Raw genomic sequence first — 12,455 nt, forward strand, 5'->3', positions numbered from 1 at the left:
GAGTCAGAAGTTTAGCTTTCTTAGGGGTCCATTTCAACTAACTGACTCCACATAGTGAGTGTATCATTTATACTCCAGGTAATTTTGTTCACGACTTAGAGGGAGACATTTCGGAGATACTGTGGTAAACAGTGCTGTTGGTCATAACTAAGGTATTTATGTTGTTTTGCACGTTGAGGCACAGCTTGTAAAGTTTTAGATGTGAAATTAGAAAAACAAATGAATTTTAGAAGAAAAAACAAGACAGGAAAACAAGAAAGGATCACAAATCTATATGAAATCTTTTAAGTGTTATTTTCCAATATTTATAGCAGCACTAATAAAATTATTCCATTCCCCTCCATTGTATTGGGGTGGTGGAAAAAATTTCAAACAGGAAAAACCAAGACTATCTGCATTGCTTGATACAACTCGAAGTTAAGGAGAATATATGAGTGAATCAGTCCTTTAAAACTCTGATGAACTTGATGAACTCAACACTTCCATACCTCACTCTCCACTGCCTAAAGCATCGAGTGCATGTTAACTCTTTGAAGGAAACAGATGGATTGAGAAAAGTCTAAAAGGGATAAACTGATGTGGGGAATCAAGACGAGGGTAAACAAACAGCATGACAGACCCATATAATTTCACACACAGAAAATTATGTTTTTCTTTCTAACGCTATGTCTACATGCGTGTGTGTCTGCCTCAGCGTCTGCATGTGAGCTCTGGAAATGCACGGGCACTTGTTTGATCTTACAGAGACAATTTGAAAATAACCTTTTGTCTCTTCAGTGATTCATTGTGGGCACAAGTTTTTCTTTCCTAAATGCTCTCCCTGCGTGTGAAATTGCACGAATGACCTGGGTTCAAAGTCAAGGCAAAATGACAAAAGACCAAAACAACACAATTGCCCTTTCAGAAGGAATGACTGTGCTGGTTTTGAGAAGCAAAATCTTCCCCTTTTTCCCATTAATATTATCTATTTTCTTCTAAATTTTAATCATGTCATCGCACACTATCATTTATGCACTACATTTCCAGTTAATGTATCACTGACATTGAATTTGCACAAGATGATTTGCGAGATCCCAGGTTATCTACAACTATTCCTGCAGTGAGGGATGGAGCCAGGGTTTGATCTTATTGGTATTTGAAGTCTTTTTTATTGTTATTTATATTTTACATTTTTTATATTTTGATATATTCATAAACCCTGTTTGTCTTTGCAAGAGTAAATATTCTTAGAAGATACTTGAGCATCAGGCACAGACAAAAAGTTGACAGCCCTACATTTAGGAAAAATTCCTCTTGTCACAAACTTTTACTAGATATACAGCTAAAACGATTAATTGATTAATTGATTGGTAAATCAACAGAAAATAAATCAGATAAAAACATAGATGACTTTACTCCAATCTGAACCTTGAAACTATGTAATTAAACCCATATGAGTGACATGTACTCCAGACATTTCATGGCGACACCCACCACACAGGTTCTGAAGTTTCCCATGCAATCATCTTCAAACTGATCTTCATCATCACCATCGTTCGTGACATTGAGAAATAAGAGAAATTCAGGGGACAGAGGATTTCATTGTTAAATAATCCCACAAAGACCCCAGATTCACTCAATATGCAGGTGTGTGTGTGTGTGTGTGTGCGCGCGTGTTGCGCAATACTAGAGCTTGTCCAGCGTAAGAGAGGGTGGAGGGAGGGAGTGACGAGGCGCCCCCCTCCCCCCAATCCTGCCTACTATCAGGGCCCATTCATAAATATTAGTCATCCCACAGTTACGTTGGTGTTTCTGTTGTCAGCGGAGGGCCCCTCATTCACTTTTTCAAGTTCAGAGGAAAAAAGAGACGCACACTTTAAAAACATTACACTGTGTTATATGTTATCTGACCAGCCACTAGGAGGAGCTGCAGGAGAACAGAGAAAACCAGAGGAAATGCTGCAGGCAGTCAGTCAGTGAACAAAATGCAACAGGTCTAGTAGTACAGTAGTCGCTTGATGGCGCAGGAATTTTTGGCCTTTAAAAAAATGTGTGATATAATAGAATCATAAATATCATTATCTTATGTGTCAGTGATGAGAACATGACGAGGGAAATGTTATGAATCAAAAAATGATGTAATACTTGAAGTCTATACATTGAATTATAAATCAGCATTTCACAGTGCTTCATACAGTAAATGACAGAAAGAAAAAATGAAGAAAAAAAATCTGATAAAAAAAGGTAACAGTAAGCGATCAGGTAAGGAGATAGATGTGAATTAAGAAGAATTTTTTTTTTAACAGCAGTTAAACAAAAAAGTATTAAAATCAAATGAGTAATATATATATATATATATATATATATATATATATACATAGTATATTATATATATATATATACATATATATGTATATATATATATATACACACAATATAACAAAAAATGTCGAAACAAGCATTTAAATTAATGATTTTTTCTTTTTGTTTATTTCAAGAAGTGATTTAAAAGATGTTACTGAATCTCCAAGCCTTAGACAAAAAAATCTTAATTATGAAAAACTTTTTACCTGGTTATTGTAATTGTTGGACTGCAACTATTATAAAATGTCAAAAAATTGTGGGAAAAAAAACTATTTGAGTTTGAGGCATTATCTTGAAATTGCTTATTTTGCTCATTTTGTGGAACCATAGAGCATCTTAATAAATACTTTTGCTTTAAAAATTAATGAAACAAGTTGTCAGTTGTCCAAAGAGATGTCAATCAATGCTTTGCAGATCAACCAATTTTCATTTCAATTTCAATTTCAATTTTCCATTTTTTTTTAATGTTTATGGATGGGTTGAGCTAATTGTACATACAATATGAAACATTAAAATTGAATAAAGGTACATACACTATTTACAAATATAAAAATACTAAAGTGTACTGTGTACTGAATCCAAAATAATGAAATATAAAGCATCACAGTAGTTTGAATTACAATAAATAAATACAAAATATGGTTTCATAACTCATTGCATCTGTGCTTTGGAGATAAAGTAATTATAGTGTTTACAAATGACAACGGTTTCCCTAGCTACAACCTACAGTTTCTGTGTGACTACAAGGCTTAGACCAGCTCAAACCAGCTGCAGGTTCAGTGACAGGATCTCTGTCAGTCATGTTTCATGGATCCCCTGAAGGCTTTGACAGTGGACCACACGTCACTGAAGTGAAATTTTGAGAGTCTGGCCCCAACACCGGATGCAACACAAAAACTGGTAACTCTTTAAGTGCTGGTGTCATGTTTTTTGATGATTCTGAGAATATTTGGCTTTACTCTTTACTACATAAAGTGGATAGTGTTTTCAGCTTGGTTGAAACTTGAAAAAAAAATTGAAATGTAGAATTTCTTCCAAACACACTTGTATACAAGTGTGTTTAACACACAGATTCATTGTTCTTAATGTTGTACCCCAGACAGAAACTAGTTGTCCTTTCTCACATAGACTTACGCTTCATTCCCATCACTCCCCTTCCTCTTGTCTCACGCTGCCTTCCCTTACCCTGCCAACCGCCTTCCACTTCAGGCCAAATGTGCTCACGTGCCGTCTTTAGCCTACAATGAATCATGACTGTAAATATGCAAACACCTGACGAGGGCTCTCCTAAAGGTTTCACTTAAGCATCATGTCACTGTCATAAGGAATTCCTTTTGCAATCAGAACTCAGAGAACGAGACCTCAGAGAAGTTCTATATCTTCTGTCTGATATATATGTTTCACAGCAGTGAGAAAAAGATTAAACCTTGACTGGTGATATTCAACCCTGTCTCCTAGAAATTACATTTATGTACTACTAATTTGCAACAGCAGATACGCTTTGTGGGAAACAGAAATTCCGACAAGAATGTTTTCTAATAATGAGGATCCATGTAATGAGGATGTGTTGTTATTTACATATTTGACAAGTTGCAAATACATTGATACTGAACATATCAGTGAAATGTTCGCAGACAATGTAATTGTTGTCCACTCAAATATCTGATCTTGCAGCACAATACCCACTTGTAATGTCTACAGAATTATCAAACTTTTTTATGGTTATGTTTAGCCACTGAAATTATTTAGCTTTTTTTTTTAAATATGAAAGTATACTTAAGCCAGTCATGAGGTTTTTTTTTTAAGATTTATGTCTTCACTAGGAAGGAATGGGCTGGAGCTGAGTGACACCGACAGGGTCGTGAAGTCAGAGAGTCCTTTGACACTGACCATCACACTTTAGGTTTTGGTCTTTTCATGAGATTTGTTGACAAAAACAACAATACAGAATATTGCCAGCCTTAGCATTTAAACTTACTGATTTAGCCACTTCTATAATAAAACTTTGCAAAATGATCATTTAAAGTATCATGTTAATCATATACTTTTCAGCAAATATAAAAGCAAAATGCTAAATATTACATATCCAATTTTTGATATGGGTTACATTGCAAAATTTGAACTTTGATCTATATTTTCCAGAAATATCTTCTTCTTCAATTTGTTGTTGTTTACAACATTGTGCTCTGTTACAGGTATGATACAATGTGACATTGTTGTGCCATTATTTTCTATAATCTAATGACACGAGAAAGTATATTTTTGCACGGATAACATGCATCGAGCACAGAGTTCCACTTTACCTGTTACCTGTGTTGTGACAACACATTACAAAGATTACACATCATGGAAACTTTTGCAGCAGCTTCTGTTTTCACATGGTTACATATAGTCTCTGTATTTGCTAATACCCAGATCTCTGGAGTAAGACGCTGAACAGTGACAAACATTACTGACATACCACATGGCTGCGAACAATATCCAATTGTTACCGATTAAATTTCACAATGTTTTCAGAGGAAAAGTCACATATAATGAAAAGCATATAATTGAAATTTCCAGGAATGGAGCATTGAATAAGTTTAGTAGTTTCATTATCACTAGCCAGAACTTGTGCAATGTCTATGGAGTAATCCTGTGGTGGGCCCTGAGGACGAGCAAGCCAAACAGTGCTTGACCAGTCAAAGCTAAAAACAGACATCAATTTGAACGATACAAAAGTGGAAACCATATCTCTCCTCACAACAGTGTTATGTCTCGTAAAGGCCTCTTGTGGCTGCATTAAGGGGGTTGTCTCTGGAAGCGTTGGCCGTTTTGGCACGGTGCTGCGATGCATCAGCGTTACTTTCATATTAGACCGGTCTGTACACCAACACAAGTAAACGGGGGAGCTTTGGTTTTTCTGGATAAAAAGCATTATGATTTAATTTCTGAACCAATTATCACGAGTCGTTTTTAAATGCAAGGGTTTATGATCGATGTAGAGTACAAAAAAGTTTTGTCTTCAGTTACTTGGAGTCTTGATAGTTAGGCAAGTCGCTCAAGTGAGTAGTGTGTATCAATGTTAGGCTTACATGAACTTCCATGAATTCTTACATGTTAGAAAATAATTCATTGTCAGAAGGAATGGTAAAAACTAGTAAAATGAATAATGGATTTGGCTTTCCAATGTAAAAATCCATCGGCTTTTTGTTGAGGCAACCAGGGTGATGCCAACTTCCAGGTTGGCCTAAAAAAATAGGTGATCTTTGTGGCGTGATGATTAATTTATCATTTAAAGTAGGTAATAAATCTCTTACTAATCAGCTCGGTCAAAATGTGTGACAACAAGTAATTAGGGTGTGAATGAAAATAATCTGGCATGTCTAGACTTTTTTTATGACACCACCTTGAAGTTTCATATTTGTTTAATTAACATATTTATATTTATGTAACATAATTACCAAGCCTTTGAAGTCTGTTCCGCTTTTTAACTATGACATTAACAGTTTTTCCTTTCTGTTAATCAGGGTAAACCATTTAATGGTTGGGGGCAGGGTTGGTGAAACAGTTGAATTGTTGAAACTCTCCGTACGTGGACTGTTCAAATAAAGTGTTACCATAAATTCTTCTGGTAAAGTCAACTTGTCCTCCAAATTAGACGACAAGTTACAAATCATATACATGTTTTATGACATTACCGGCCCACAGTTACGGTTTGGTTAACTTTAAGCACAAAAACAACTTGCTCCCATCATGATTACTTTGGCTGTTGTTGGGCTTTGGCACTTGAATGTAAACATACGTCATTTTGTGATACTTACTGTTGTTCCTCTTGGGAAGTCTTGGTTATGTATTGCCACACCGAGAACAATACTCATTTTTGTGCCAATTTGCAGAAGTATTCTAAGTTCAGTGGCAGTGTGGGAACTGGCGGAGGAGTTATCTACTGCATTGAATAGCAAGCAAGACACTGTGGGGGTGTTTATGGATTTTTAAAAAAGTATTCAATACCAATAATCATAGCTTATTGATGAGGAAACTGGAGAGATATGATATTAGAGGGACAGCATACTCATGGCTAAGAAGTTACCTTGATGATAGATGTAAATATGTGCAAACAAATGATGTTGAATCAGATTTATTGAAGGTTACTTGTGGGGTTATAGGAATGGTTTAATATTAACAAGTTATAATTAAATTTTAGTAGAACAATGTAATATTTGGTTAAAAAAGTCTGATCAGTGATGTTGAAATAGAAAGAGTGTATGAAGATACATTTCTGAAAAAAAAAGCACAGTTATGATAATAAATTGATCGGATTATTATGAACCAACCAACTTACATGTTTTAAAATTTTATGATCAAGTTGAACTAAAAATTGCTAAAAAAAAAAAGAAGAAGCACAAAACAAATTACTTCCTAAGTGTATACAAAGGTTGTTTGTAAGAAGTGAAAGCCAGTTAAAACTTAGGGTAACAGATGTGTTTATAAAACAAGGGTACGGACGAATATATCTGTCAAAGGGGTAAAACTGTGGAGTATTGTGAAAGGTATTAAAGAATGAGTGGTTCACTTCACAAAAAATGTTTAAAACTAAGGTGGCAAACAAATATGAAATTATCATTGTGTATGAAACATTTGGAACTTGTGCTTTTTTTTTTCAGGCATCTTTTTTTGTTTTCCTTTCAATTAAATGCCTTGTTATTGTTTATTCCTCTCTTTGTGGATTCATTTGGAAAATTTTTAATAAGAAACAGAATAAATTACTACTAGCCTACCACTATTATTACTAGTGCTATTGTCATACTCTTGATTGCTTCATAATTTGTATCATGAAATGAATGAAATAACAACACAAACATGCCTAAACAGAGCATCATAATTCTGTGAAACTTAGGTCACATGTAGTTGAATGCTTTTGTCTGTGCCGCACACCCTTTTTTTCTAGTTTCTCAGCAACTGATGAACCAAGATAAGCTTCTCCAACAATCACACACAAAAAACAGGATCTTTAAATGGTAGTAAATTCCGTTAATGACAAAGCAAAGACCTTTGATGACTGGTTCTACTATGAGAGTGTCTTCATGCAAATAACAATTCTAAGTAGTTTCATTGTGTAATTCAATGAATGACATAAATTACAATAACTGAAATTTACCGAATCATGCTGTAACACAATAGACGTGTTACTTAGTGAGGTGGCAAAGGATGTGTGTATACACACGCACCTACAGAATGTGTTCTAGAAAACACATTAACATATTTCTTCCCACTGGACTTTGTCAGCATTTGTTTAATGAGGTTGTTCTTTTTAAGAACTTGTCTGAGACGGGTTGAAGAGTTAGTTATTTAAATCTGTATATGAAAAAAGTAAAGGGCTAATGTCCATGTCTAACACACACACACACACACACACACACACACACAAGCAGACATCAAAGTTACGTGCTGATTCTGGGCACTGCAATTAAGCATCGCTTTGCTGAATGTGCTTCCAGTCCAAGTCTCTGTGTGTCCCGTGGCTGTCCTGCCAAATCCTGAATACCCTGTGGAGTCTAATTTATTGAGCTTTCCAACAAACACAAATGCGTCATTTCATTAGTCGACCAGGGACATGTTAAATAAGAAACACATGTTTAATTCTTTGAAAGGGAAAAGTACTGAGAGATGTTTGGAGCTAGGAATATATAATGATTTGTAACAAATCCTATAACACATGGCTTTGTTGTGGCAATGTTATTTACCTTTATTCTTTGCCTTTATTTTTATATCACTTACAGTGTTACTGGTTTATTAATTATTAGCTTCTCCACTTGTGCTTTCCACCTCTGTAAACTGTTATTCAAAAAATGTTTCCAAAGCAACATATGGTATGTGGAATGTGGAGAAGAACTAGTGAAAGGGGCTGGCAAAAACATGACAAACCTGCAAGGTGTGTCAGTGTGAGCTTGAGACACCCTATTACTAACATGGGAAAGCATTTGAGCCACCAGTTCAAATAACTGGTGTTTAAAAGGTCAACTGTAACACGCTGTTACTCACTAGAGAGATGTGTGAGAAAGGGCCTGAGCAACATCGATACCAGTCTGTGTGTGACACAGTTAATTGTCCCTATTAGTATGAATGACACCTGGTGGCATGAATTAGATGAGTGCTTCGATGTCTGTGTATATGTGGAAGAGATTCTTTAGATTTGGTTTGGATCGCTATGAACCTCTTCAAAGCGCTAGCTACGCTAGGTTTACACAAGGATTTATTTTATTAATCAAAAGAGATTTCAAGCCACGTTCAAGAATAGTTGTACTGATTGATTTCCTGTTTTGTTTTCACTCATCTGCAAATCACAAGAGTTGTATCATGCAATGAGTGCATGAGCAAGTGTGTGCGTGCATCTGCATGAGTGCGCGGTGTTACTTCATCTCACAAAGCGCAAGAGCAAGTCCTGACCATGTTTTCAGACCAAATTTTTTGTTCCATCACTCTTCAGTGAGTGTTAAAAAAAATATGCCCCCAGCACCTCTAAAGCTCACTACAAACAACAATGAGGTTGAAGAGAAATTTAAAAATGTCAGTATGTGGTGCCATGTGAAACTAAGAACTGTAACTATGGAGAGTAACCATAAATATATATAAAATACTGTAACAACCAAATTTCCACAAAAAGCTAGAACATGATATCACTAGACTGTCAAAGTGTAGTTTGACATGTCCTACACACACTGTAACACACAAAAACAACTTCCATCTAGTTATGAATGTTCAGTGATATTGGCTTATACTTTCAGACTTATACTGATCAGGTGAAAAACAAACATGTAGAATTTTTATCTAAATGTGAATCCCTACTGTTGTAAATGTAAATATACTAAGGCTGGTGCTTTACTTGAACCAAACTTGTTCATATGATGCGTTGTGCGATCACATTGGAAATCAATAGTTTTTACAGTTGTTCCAAACGGCCACACTGGAAGGTGGGGGCAAAAGCTATAGAGAGGGGGGAGATACAGTATCATACATGTTCAGACAATCTCTTCCTGGAAGACATTCTTAGTGTTGCACTCGGCCGTAACACCCAATCTGATGTCGTAAAGGTGTGTTGGGGGGAGGTTTCTAAACTTACAGCTTGAGGTGCATTGCGAAAAATACTTGAAACTCCAGTGTTTCCGGTTTCAGAGATTTCAGTCTTATCAGGTTAAGCGCTGGTGTGAGAATGAAGTTGAATAAACAGAGGCCATCTCTTACATCTCTGGTATGTGATGTCATGCTCTGTGTCTGCTTCTTTAGGTCCTCAAATGGTCTTGTAAGATGTATAACGGTGATGTGTGTATGTGTGATAGATGACTAAGTGGGTGCCAGGAGTACGTCCATATGATATGATATGACTGTATGCTTGTGTGATTCCTGAAAGTTGAACAGCTGTTCTGAGTTTTTATTTTGTTGTTTTGTCATCCTGTCACATAGTGCCATTGATGTAGAAGGTTCCTCAATCCACCGTATGACCTTAAAAGGCTGTTACAGATACTGTAGGTAGTTTCTGTCCAAGTGACACTCCTGTAATGTACACGTCATACAAAACGTGCGGGTCGGACGGAAATGGAAACAAACAGATGCCAAAGTATCGCTCCTCAATGAAAGTCACAGATACGTACAGAGCATGAGGGTCAGACCTTGGAAAGAGAGACAGAGCCAGATTTGCTCTCCCTTTCATTCTATCTTTGTCCTCCACTCTTTCTTTGGACTATACTAGATATACTCTAATTTCTATTTCTTTAAGTCCTTCGGCTCTTTTTTTCCTTCAATTTTTTCCTCCTTCCATTCTTCTGTGCTCGTCTCCTGTATTTACTTATTTAGGTGACACACTGATCAGTGACTTCCTTATCTAATATTGATAGATGAGCAGTTTAAAATAAAAAAATCATAAAAAAAAAAAAGCTCCCCTGCATTGTAATGATTAATCTGAACTCCCTTTAACCAAAAGCTTCACAGTAATATTTTTGGAAAATGGAAAACATTGAGTACATCTCCATAACTACTGGTAGATCGGAATACAGTAGAATATTATTTTTATCTGATGTTGGCAGGAAAGTCATTTAGAGGATGACAAAAGCAATTGCACATTTACTAGTTATTCCTGACTTAAAGGTGCACTATGCATTCCTGCATGGTTTCAGCGTGATTTTATTTTTGTCTCAAATCATAGGCATCGCCCCTTGATCCGCTAGCTGCCTGCCCCCTGAATACACTGTGAAAAAGCGCGATCTCTGGAGACAACACAGGCGTCACAAACAGCAAACAAACACTAGGGGCACAGGCTGTGCGCGGGGAGTAGATAGCTGGACGGCGCCATGAACTAGGTCTAATGACTCAACGATATATTTGGGGAAATGGCCGAGGCGAGGAGGAAAAGGAACGAACGAAGACCTGCAATTATATTGGGGAAATCGATTCAAAGGTGACGAAAACTCCGCCGGCAGAAGGGCTTCCAGTCCGATGCAAACATTGGGGGGAGGGGCGAGCTTGCTCTGTTTTGTTTGGTATTTACTTCGAACGTCAGCAGAAGTGATGTCATGCAGGAAGGCATAGTGCACCTTTAACTTCCTTGCCCTTCCTAATCCATTGTGTGATCGTGAAGGATGACAAAAATTTAGTGTGAGTGTGTCAAGACTGAAGTGAAACTATCATTTAGACTATCATTTGTCATTATCATTGACAATGAAAAATGCAGGTCTTCCCCGTTGTAATTAAGTTTCCCTAACAGCAGAACACTTAACATCATCACAACAGAGTCCCTCCATTATAACAATAGCTGCCAACAGCATATGGGTGGATACAGTCTGGGCAGAGTTGCAGCCACCGTTGCAAAGGCGATAATTATCAGTTTGTTTCAAGTGGTTAAGTGTATTTCCTGAAATGCTGTTGCAATTCTCAGCACATAATCACCACGTTACTTAATACAGCGCAGCACAATATTTCATTTGTCCTGCAGAAGGCAGAACTCACTCAAAACATTTAACTCATACAGAGCTGAAATGACTTCTGAGTTGTTAGTTGATCAACGGAAAATTAATTTGTAACTATTTCGATAAGTTTTTCAAATTAAAGCAACAAACATTCACTATTTTTCTCCATTGGCATTCACAATGGCGATGGAGGTAATCATTAGAGCTTCTAAGTGGGTTGTAGGTGGAGAGAGGCGGCAGGATGGGATGCGCCTTACACCAATTAGGGCCTACATGGATGACATAACGTTGATAACTACAACGGTGCCATGTATGAAAAGAGTACTTGAGAGACTTAATAAAAACTTAAAGTGGGCTAGTATGAAAATCAAGCCTAGTAAGTCTAGAAGTATCTCAATAAGCAGAGGGAAGTTAAGTGATAGGAAGTTTGTAATAGATGAAGAGGAAATTCCAATAATTAGGAAAAATCAGTAAAGAGTCTAGGTAGGTGGTACAAGGCAGACTTGAATGACGGAGAACAGGTAGTGCAGTTTCGGAAGGATGTTGCTGAGGGACTAGATAGAATAGATAAATCAGGGCTTCCAGGAAAGTTGAAACTGTGGTGTCTGCAGTTTGGGTTATTTCCCAGGCTGATGTGGCCACTGTCTGTATATGAGATTCCAATATCCACTGCAGAAAAAATGGAAAAATTAGTTAGCTTTTACATTAGGAAGTGGCTAGGTGTTCCTAGATGTTTAAGCACAGTGGCACTGTATGGGAAAGGCATACTTCAGCTCCCAGTAACTAGTCTAGTGGAGGAGTTTAAATGTACCAAGGTTAGGACAGAGCTCCTGTTATCTGGGAGCAAAGATGCGGTAGTTAGTAAGGTGGTTCCAAACCCAATCAAGGGGAGAAAGTGGAATCCAAGAATCGCAGTGCAGGAGGCAGAAGCAACACTTAGGCATACAGAGATTGTGGGTAATGTCCAAATAGGCCGGGGAGGCTTGGGGCTTGGCCCAAGCAAACCGGTGTGGAGTAGAGCAGGTCCCAAGGAGAAGAGAAAGCTAGTCGTGGAGCAGGTTCGTAGACAGGAGGAATTATTAAGGGGTGCTAAGGCAGTGGCCCAGGCTAAGCAGGGACAGTGGGTGAATTGGGAAGGTGTAGACAAGAAAAAGCTTAGCTGGAAAGAAC

The sequence above is a fragment of the Seriola aureovittata genome, chromosome 6, assembly GCF_021018895.1.
Source record: "Seriola aureovittata isolate HTS-2021-v1 ecotype China chromosome 6, ASM2101889v1, whole genome shotgun sequence".
Lineage (NCBI taxonomy): Eukaryota > Metazoa > Chordata > Actinopteri > Carangiformes > Carangidae > Seriola > Seriola aureovittata.